We start from the raw sequence: 10,684 nt of genomic DNA, 5'->3' as shown, positions 1-10,684 counted from the left end.
GCACGTGCAACGCAGATAATAATAAATAAATATATAAAAATAGTGATAAGCACGTGATTACGTAAGCAAGAGAAAGACGTGATGGCAGCGATTCGTCTCGTGTATTTCCTCGCCTTGCTCACGCTCCCCTTCTTACCACTTCCATTGAAATTTATGTCTTAATCTTATTATATTTTCTAATTGACTGATTATTAATTCTAAAAATATTAGAATTTAAATCTATATCAATTTAGGTGAAGCTTTAGGCTCAATATATTTGAATTTATTTTTTAATTGAAGTAAGATAGTAATATTTTTGCATTTGAGTAGAAGATGTTGATACTTTGGGATAGAATGTGGTTTTACTAAGAAAATGAGAGAGTTACATAAGGTGGTGTTGAAAGATTTTTTTCTTAGTAGAACTACTATTTTAGCATTTTTTTTAAGTAATTTATTTCTCTCTCCATAATTATTTCTTTCATTGTTTTTGCTTAATTTAATTGATGTTTATTTTGGATCCTGGGTCGGTGCATTTGATCTACTATGCATTTGTAGCTTGACATAGTTGAATAGATTTCAATAATTTGTTATGTCGTAATGTAAGTTGCTTTTGCTACTACTTATCTCCGCAAGTTGAGCAACACTCATTAATTAATATAGAAGTCCATTGTCAAGTCTTATTTGATTGGACATAATTTATGGAATATTTTAGTAGAGTCAAGGATGATGCAAATAGAAACGTTTGATAATGAGGTTGCAAGAAGAAAATGAAATATAAAATCTAGAAAGATGATGTGAATTATTCAAGCTTTAATAGATGCAGAAAATTATCTCTATATCCAGGATATAGAAGAATCAAAAAAAGCATGGAACATTCTTGTGATTATTTACTCAAGTTCTAGCAAGGTGAAACAACTTAAATGAAAGTTGCAAGAGTGTTTTGGTTATGTTAGGGTTTCCCAGTGCCCTAGGGCGCAGCGGAAGATACGGGATTATAAAATTTTCTTATAAAACCCATTATATGAAACCCTAATAAGCCAAGATCACCTTAATAGTATAACCAAATAATGTAGAAAATATAATCTTGGTATAGAAGAATACCTATCACGCTATATCCAATATGTCTGAAGATGTCCTAAGGTGCCCAAATGTTCACCCTCCGATGTTGATCCACACAGGAATGGGTTCAAGACTCTAGCTCCACCAAAACTTGATTCTAATTGTTCAATCCTTCCAAAGGATTTAATTGGCTGATTTTCCTTCACTTCCTTCTTCCTTTCTACCTCTAAAACATTCACTAGCCTTTTTGTCCTAAAGAAGACCCTCTTGTCTTGGGTTAGGACAAAAGAGAGAGGCTTGTAAGAAAGAAGGGATAAGGGAGAGAGAAGGAGAGGCTTTTTCTTGGATGATCTTTAGAACCCCAAGGCACCTCCTATTTATAAGAGATGGAGGGATGCATCCCATCCACACACCTCATCATGATGAGGCATGTGCCAAGAGATGCATCCCATCATGATGGGGTGCTAAGGAGAAGGGTGTATCAACTTCTTTCTCACATCTCCCTCTTAAATCCTGATGATCCAAGGGCCCAAATGCAGTGAACCAAAGCCAATGGTCCAGATCTAGGTGCCATCTAATGGTCCAGATCAAGACATCATCATCCAGGGTGCCATCCAATGGTCCAGAAGTAAGATGCCATCACCGATGGTCCAGATTCAGGCGCTGAGCAACGGTCCAGATCTTTCATCCAGAGAGCCATCCAGTGGTCCAGATTCAGGCGCTAACCAGTGGACCAGATCCTTCATCCAGGAAGCCATCCAATGGTCCAGATGAAGGCGCCAACCAGTGGACCAGATCCTTCATCCAGGAAGCGATCCAATGGTCCAGAAGTGAAGGCCCTATCAAACCCAATCCAATTGGGTTTAACCAACTTAAAGAAAACATTAAACCTAATCAAATCAGGTCTAATTAAAGCCAAATGGGTTTCAACTCTTGGCTAACCCATATTAGGTCATGATCTAATCATATTAGATCAACCAAATCTAAGAATCATATTCGAATTTAATTTGAATCAGGAGCTAGGGTTTGCAACACGTGCTAGCATGTTCATCTTGCAAACATGATCTAATCCAATTAGACCCTTGATCAATTCCCTTGTGTGTGACCCATTGGGTTCCTTATCTTAGCCAGCAGTAGGTGCAGGTGCAAGTTGACCTAACCTGATTAGAATACCTCTAATCCAATTTAGGTTCAATTTAGTGCTAAACCTGACTTAGCAATCAGAACCTTTCTGATGCTTTGATCTAATCAAACTCTTTGATCCGATCAACCCACAAGACATGATTGACGTCTAGCAACGTATCATGTCTACCCGGAAGATGAGGAATGTATTGGACAAATCCAAACATACCCTTCAGTGGAAAGTTACTGTGCAATTCAATCCCTCAGTCATACTACATCCTGAATAAGTGCTCGAGTATGGATCAATATCAAACTCAATCACTTATTCATGTCTCTCTCAATCTTTTATATGATAATTCAAACAATGAAACATTAGAAACTCTTTCTAATATTCATTTTGCTTTGATCAAAGGCTTCGTGAATCATCATAAGATTAGAGTAAGTAGGATGTTACCTTCTCTTACTAGAAGTGACTGATTCCTTGTTGACCTACTCACAACCTTCGTACAAAATCCACCATATCCAGAATACCCCGTACACAACGCAATGTCGTGAATGAGGGTAAACCAAAATATAGCTTCAAGTGCACAAGGTACCATGGTGATCTCAGGTCTAAGGATCACTTGCACAACTCCCACTATGAGAACCATCTTTTGATAATTAAGTAAGAATCCATAAGATGTTCTCATGGCTGGTCATTTCAGTGAACTCATTCCTCTAATGAGCACCCACATCTTTGTATTAGTGTCTGACACAAGTGATTGTGAGATCAATCACCCTCTACATTGAGCATACATAAGATGTGCCAGTCTTTCCGGTAATATTGATCCCCGACTCAATATACCAATTTGACTGGGAATATTCTAAATTAGGATTTTAGGATTTTAGGTCTCACTGGTATAATCTCATCATAACCCTAAAATCAATGTCCTAATTTATGGGGTTCATCATCCAATAATAAAATAGATAAGCAGCAAATGATGAAACACAATGCCTTTATTGATATATATCGAGTGTCAAAGTACATGATTTGGAGGATTACAAAGAGAAACCCATCAAATGATTGGCTTATAGGGCATCTACTCTTTCAATCTCCCACTTGCACTAAAGCCAATCGCCCTTATATTTTAACCCCATACAATCGAGGTGACGATTGAATTGCTGCTGTGGTAGAGCTTTAGTAAATGGGTCTGCTATATTGTTCTTTGTGTCTACTCGTTCAATCTTGACGTCTTGTCTTTCGATTATCTCTCGAACAAGGTGGAAGCGTCTCAAAATGTGCTTGGATCTATGATGAGACCTTGGTTCCTTAGCCTGTGCAACTGCTCCAGTGTTATCGCAATAAACTGGGACTGGTCCGACAATCTCAGGAACTACACCCAGCTCTGTGATGAACTTCTTCATCCAGACTGCTTCCTTAGCAGCTTCACTAACAGCTATGTATTCTGCCTCAGTGGTTGAGTCAGCTACAGTTTGCTGTTTGGAACTTTTCCAACTCACAGCTCCACCATTCAAAGTGAAGATATATCCAGAGATTGACTTGCTATCATCTGGATCAGATTGAAAGCTAGAATCTGAATAGCCTTCTAGTTTCAATTCTGATCCTCCATAAATCAGAAAAACATCTCTAGTCCTTCTCAAGTATTTGAGAATGCTTTTCACAATTTTCCAATGATCCTCCCCGGGATTTGCCTGAAATCTACTTACCATACCTAAGGCATAAGCTACATCAGGCCTGGTACATAACATAGCATACATGATCGACCCTACTGCTGAAGCATAGGGAATAGAACTCATTCTATTCCTCTCTTCAGATGTCTTAGGAGACATCTTCCTAGAGAGTTGTATGCCATGTCCTATGGGTAAGAAACCTTTCTTACTTCCATCCATGCTGAACCTCTTCAGCACATTATCAATGTACCTAGACTGGGACAAACCTAGCATCCTTTTAGATCTATCTCTATAGATCCTTATACCAAGTATATAGGATGCTTCACCCAAGTCTTTCATGGAAAATTTCTTTGATAACCAAGTCTTGACCGATTGCATCATTGGAACATCATTTCCAATGACCAATATATCGTCCACATATAATATCAAGAAGACAATAGCACTCCCATTAGTCTTCTTGTACACACAAGGTTCATCTATATTTTTAATGAAGGCAAACTCTTTGACTATCATATCAAAATGGATGTTCCAACTCCTAGATGCCTGCTTTAATCCATAAATGGATTTCTTAAGCCTACATACTTGATTTGCTCTCCCTTTTGAGACAAATCCCTCTGGCTGTGTCATATAAACCTCTTCCTCAAGGTGACCATTAAGAAAGGCGGTTTTGACATCCATCTGCCATATCTCATAATCATAGTATGCAGCTATAGCAAGGATAATCCGAATAGATTTGAGCATAGCTACTGGCGAAAAAGTTTCATCATAATCAATGCCTTGTTTTTGCCTGAAACCTTTTGTCACTAGCCTGGCCTTGTAGGTTTCTACTTGGCCATCAGCTCCTATCTTCTTCTTGTATACCCATTTGCACCCTATTGGAATCACTCCCTCAGGTGCATCAACCAAAGTCCACACTTGGTTTGTATACATAGAATCTATCTCGGATTTCATGGCGTCTAGCCATCTGTCAGAGTCCCTACTCTTGACAGCTTTCGAATAGGTCAGAGGGTCATCGTTATCAATGATGTGGGCTTCATCATTCTCAATGATAAATCCATACCTCTCAGGTGCATTTCGCACTCTTTCTGACCTTCGAAAAGGAGTAGTGTGTAGTGGCTGTACCTCTTCCATGGGTACATCTGGTTGAGGATTATTATGTGTCTCACCTTGTAGGTCTTGAACTTCATCAAGTTCAATTCTTCTATCCTTGCCCTTTTCTAAAAAAAACTCTTTTTCCAAGAAAGTGGCATGCCTAGCAACAAATACCTTTTGTTCGGTAGGATTATAGAAGATATATCCTAAACTGTCTTTAGGATAACCTACAAATATACATTTGTCCGATCTAGCACTTAGCTTATGTCCAAAATTTCTTTTGACATAAGCATGACAACCCCATATCTTAAGATACTTAAGATTAGGTTTCTTTCCTTTCCATATCTCATATGGAGTGCTAGATACAGACTTAGATGGTACTCTATTTAATAGTAATGCAGCAGTTTCTAGGGCATGTCCCCAAAAGAAAATTGGAAGATTTGTGAAGCACATCATGGACCGTACCATATCTAATAAGGTACGATTCCTTCTTTCAGCTACACCATTTAATTGTGGCGTATATGGAGGTGTCCATTCAGAGAGTATACCCTTTAATTTAAGATAGTCTAAAAATTCACTAGAAAGGTATTCTCCTCCTCGATCAGATCGAAGGATTTTAATACACTTTCCAGTTTGTTTTTCGACCATACTTTGATACTCTTTAAATTTATCAAAGGCTTCGGATTTATGTTTCATTAGATACACAAAACCGAACCTTGATAAGTCATCAGTAAATGTGATGAAGTAAGAGTATCCATCTCTAGCTTGAGTTGACATAGGACCGCACACATCAGTGTGTACGAGTTCTAACAACTCACTTGCCCTTTCTCCATGTCCCGAGAATGGAGACTTGGTCATTTTACCCATAAGACAAGATTCACAAGTTCCTAATGATTCAAAATCATAAGGGTCAAAGAATTTATCTTTATACAACTTATGTAACCTTGTCTCACTAATATGACCTAATCGGTAATGCCAGAGGAGGGTATTATTAATATTTTCTCTTTTTCTTTTATTATCTTTGCCAATATGAAACATAACATTATTAAGACATAATACTAAAAGACCATTTTCCATAGTGCCATGACAATAATACTCATTAGATAAAGAAATAGAGCAACCATTGCTCTTTCCATTTATTTCGAATCCTTTCTTAAGCAACAAAGGAATTGAAATTACATTTCTAATGATTTTTGGCATAAAATAACAGTCTTCTAGCTTCAAGAACTTTCCGGAGGGTAGCTCCAGTATGTAGGTGCCAACAGCTTCAGCCTGGATGGATTCTCCTCCAGCGCCATATAGCTCGAAGTCACCTTTCTTCAGACTTCTAATTTTCTGCAGTCCATACAAAGATTTGCATATGTGAAAACCACAACCGGTATCCAATACCCATGAATTAGAATCAGAAGAACTTAATGTCATATTGGCATGTAATAAAAACATACCTTTTGATGCAACACTTGCATCAGGCTTCACACTTGCAAGAAAGCTCTTGCAGTTCCTTTTCCAATGCCCCGTCTTGCCACAGTGGAAACAGGTACCGGGTCCAGAGATTTTCTTTCCCTTCTTCTTTTTGATGCGACTCTTAGGGTTTAGTTTTTTCTTTGAACCCTTGTTGCCCGACTTCTTCTTTGAGCTCTCACCAACAAGAAGGATCGGACCCTTGTCCTTCTTGATGTGAGACTCTGCTGTTTTCAGCATATTTAGAAGCTCAGGCAGGGAGGAATTCAGTTTGTTCATGTGATAATTCACGACAAACTGCGAGAATGAGTCGGGTAGTGATTGCAGGATCAAATCCTGACTGAGCTCACTGTCCATAGCAAAACCAAGTTGACTTAATCGAGTGATTAAGTCTATAACCTTTAAACAGTGGTCTTGCACAGATGATCCCTCGATCATTCTAGCACGGAACAACTGTTTAGATATCTCATATCTAGCAGTTCTGCTCTGCTCACCATATAACTCCTTTAAGTTAAGGAGTATGGAGTGAGTATCCATGCTATCATGCTGCCTCTGCAATTCATTATTCATAGAAGCAAGCATGATACATTTGACAGTCAAACTATCATTTTTCCACATACGATATGTGGCCAATTCCTCCTCAGTTGCATCTTCCCCTGCTGACCCTAGGTCAGGGGTTTCAAGAATGTAGGAAAGTTTTTCTTGTGTGAGAACAATCTTTAAATTTCTCAACCAATCCACATAGTTGGGACCAGTCAATTTGTTTGTATCTAAGATACCTCTAAGTGAGAGTGAAGATGCCATTTTTGCAGAATTAATCTATAATTACAAAGAACACTAATATAAGCAGACCAATCATGATGACATGTATTCAATCAGACAAGGACTTCTATCTAATTGTTACTCCCACTATTTTTATCGAATATCATAACCCTCAAGTATGATGAACGAGAAAATACTAATTTTCTTAGTGGGGTTGAGATCCAAATTTCTTATAAAAGACCTTGTGGGAATCACAACAAGCCCTTATAAGTTCAAAGGTAGGAAACTCTTTCCAATTGCATCCCATGCAATTCCCAACTTTATTCTGTCCTCTAGCACACATATAGTCTTGTGGGAATCACAACAAACTATTGTGTCTAGTTAAGTCAAACCCTTCATTTTTATACAGTCATATTTGAATAATGCTGCCCTTGTGGGAATCACAACAAGGCAACATATTAAAATATGCCATATGCATCATATGCACCAAGATATTACAATATCAATCCCTAATACTAGCCTTGTGGGAATCACAACAAGCTAGCGTAGATATTGACATAATAATATCTAAGCATGAAGGAAGGACCTTTATAGTGTTATATCAGCAATTAGCTTTTCCATGGAGGTCAATCAAATAGTTGGCCAGGTAAGCAGATGGGAGGCTCTCCTTACTTAGTAAGGTCCTAATTAAATAACCACCTGTAGCCTCTTTCCTAGACACCAACTTAGTCAATTGATTCAGAATGGCTCAGCTTAAAGCAATTAACACTACGACTTAATTATGAATTTAGTGAGGGCTTTCAAATAATAGTATCTTACTAACATTAAGCTCAACCATAAAGGACAATCAAATAATTGGCCAGGAAAGCAGGTGGGAGGCACCCCTCACTCAGAGAGTGAGGTCCTAATTAAGTAACCACCTGTGGCTTCCTTCCTAGACACCAACTGAGTCGATTGTTCCAGAATGGGTCAGCCCAAAGTTTTCATACTACTATATTGGTCTCATTGCATATTCTATAATTTAGTACTAGCAATTATACTGTGCTACAACATGAATATAACACTATCTCATAGCATAAACTAATCATGCATACAAACAACCTAGCTATCTCATAGCATCAAGATAATAGCATGTATTATCATTTGGTTAAACTGATTAAGGGTGGCTCTGATACCACTGTTAGGGTTTCCCAGTGCCCTAGGGCGCAGCGGAAGATACGGGATTATAAAATTTTCTTATAAAACCCATTATATGAAACCCTAATAAGCCAAGATCACCTTAATAGTATAACCAAATAATGTAGAAAATATAATCTTGGTATAGAAGAATACCTATCACGCTATATCCAATATGTCTGAAGATGTCCTAAGGTGCCCAAATGTTCACCCTCCGATGTTGATCCACACAGGAATGGGTTCAAGACTCTAGCTCCACCAAAACTTGATTCTAATTGTTCAATCCTTCCAAAGGATTTAATTGGCTGATTTTCCTTCACTTCCTTCTTCCTTTCTACCTCTAAAACATTCACTAGCCTTTTTGTCCTAAAGAAGACCCTCTTGTCTTGGGTTAGGACAAAAGAGAGAGGCTTGTAAGAAAGAAGGGATAAGGGAGAGAGAAGGAGAGGCTTTTTCTTGGATGATCTTTAGAACCCCAAGGCACCTCCTATTTATAAGAGATGGAGGGATGCATCCCATCCACACACCTCATCATGATGAGGCATGTGCCAAGAGATGCATCCCATCATGATGGGGTGCTAAGGAGAAGGGTGTATCAACTTCTTTCTCACATCTCCCTCTTAAATCCTGATGATCCAAGGGCCCAAATGCAGTGAACCAAAGCCAATGGTCCAGATCTAGGTGCCATCTAATGGTCCAGATCAAGACATCATCATCCAGGGTGCCATCCAATGGTCCAGAAGTAAGATGCCATCACCGATGGTCCAGATTCAGGCGCTGAGCAACGGTCCAGATCTTTCATCCAGAGAGCCATCCAGTGGTCCAGATTCAGGCGCTAACCAGTGGACCAGATCCTTCATCCAGGAAGCCATCCAATGGTCCAGATGAAGGCGCCAACCAGTGGACCAGATCCTTCATCCAGGAAGCGATCCAATGGTCCAGAAGTGAAGGCCCTATCAAACCCAATCCAATTGGGTTTAACCAACTTAAAGAAAACATTAAACCTAATCAAATCAGGTCTAATTAAAGCCAAATGGGTTTCAACTCTTGGCTAACCCATATTAGGTCATGATCTAATCATATTAGATCAACCAAATCTAAGAATCATATTCGAATTTAATTTGAATCAGGAGCTAGGGTTTGCAACACGTGCTAGCATGTTCATCTTGCAAACATGATCTAATCCAATTAGACCCTTGATCAATTCCCTTGTGTGTGACCCATTGGGTTCCTTATCTTAGCCAGCAGTAGGTGCAGGTGCAAGTTGACCTAACCTGATTAGAATACCTCTAATCCAATTTAGGTTCAATTTAGTGCTAAACCTGACTTAGCAATCAGAACCTTTCTGATGCTTTGATCTAATCAAACTCTTTGATCCGATCAACCCACAAGACATGATTGACGTCTAGCAACGTATCATGTCTACCCGGAAGATGAGGAATGTATTGGACAAATCCAAACATACCCTTCAGTGGAAAGTTACTGTGCAATTCAATCCCTCAGTCATACTACATCCTGAATAAGTGCTCGAGTATGGATCAATATCAAACTCAATCACTTATTCATGTCTCTCTCAATCTTTTATATGATAATTCAAACAATGAAACATTAGAAACTCTTTCTAATATTCATTTTGCTTTGATCAAAAGCTTCGTGAATCATCATAAGATTAGAGTAAGTAGGATGTTACCTTCTCTTACTAGAAGTGACTGATTCCTTGTTGACCTACTCACAACCTTCGTACAAAATCCACCATATCCAGAATACCCCGTACACAACGCAATGTCGTGAATGAGGGTAAACCAAAATATAGCTTCAAGTGCACAAGGTACCATGGTGATCTCAGGTCTAAGGATCACTTGCACAACTCCCACTATGAGAACCATCTTTTGATAATTAAGTAAGAATCCATAAGATGTTCTCATGGCTGGTCATTTCAGTGAACTCATTCCTCTAATGAGCACCCACATCTTTGTATTAGTGTCTGACACAAGTGATTGTGAGATCAATCACCCTCTACATTGAGCATACATAAGATGTGCCAGTCTTTCCGGTAATATTGATCCCCGACTCAATATACCAATTTGACTGGGAATATTCTAAATTAGGATTTTAGGATTTTAGGTCTCACTGGTATAATCTCATCATAACCCTAAAATCAATGTCCTAATTTATGGGGTTCATCATCCAATAATAAAATAGATAAGCAGCAAATGATGAAACACAATGCCTTTATTGATATATATCGAGTGTCAAAGTACATGATTTGGAGGATTACAAAGAGAAACCCATCAAATGATTGGCTTATAGGGCATCTACTCTTTCAGGTTACAGGCTCCCAAAAATCTAAAAAAGAATAGAA

This window comes from Phoenix dactylifera, chromosome 3 (assembly GCF_051530095.1).
Source record: "Phoenix dactylifera cultivar Ajwa chromosome 3, Ajwa_hap1_PhDact_Kaust_v1.1, whole genome shotgun sequence".
Classification (NCBI taxonomy): domain Eukaryota; kingdom Viridiplantae; phylum Streptophyta; class Magnoliopsida; order Arecales; family Arecaceae; genus Phoenix; species Phoenix dactylifera.
The sequence above is the reverse complement of the archived record's forward strand: the minus strand, read 5'-3'. Positions refer to the sequence as shown.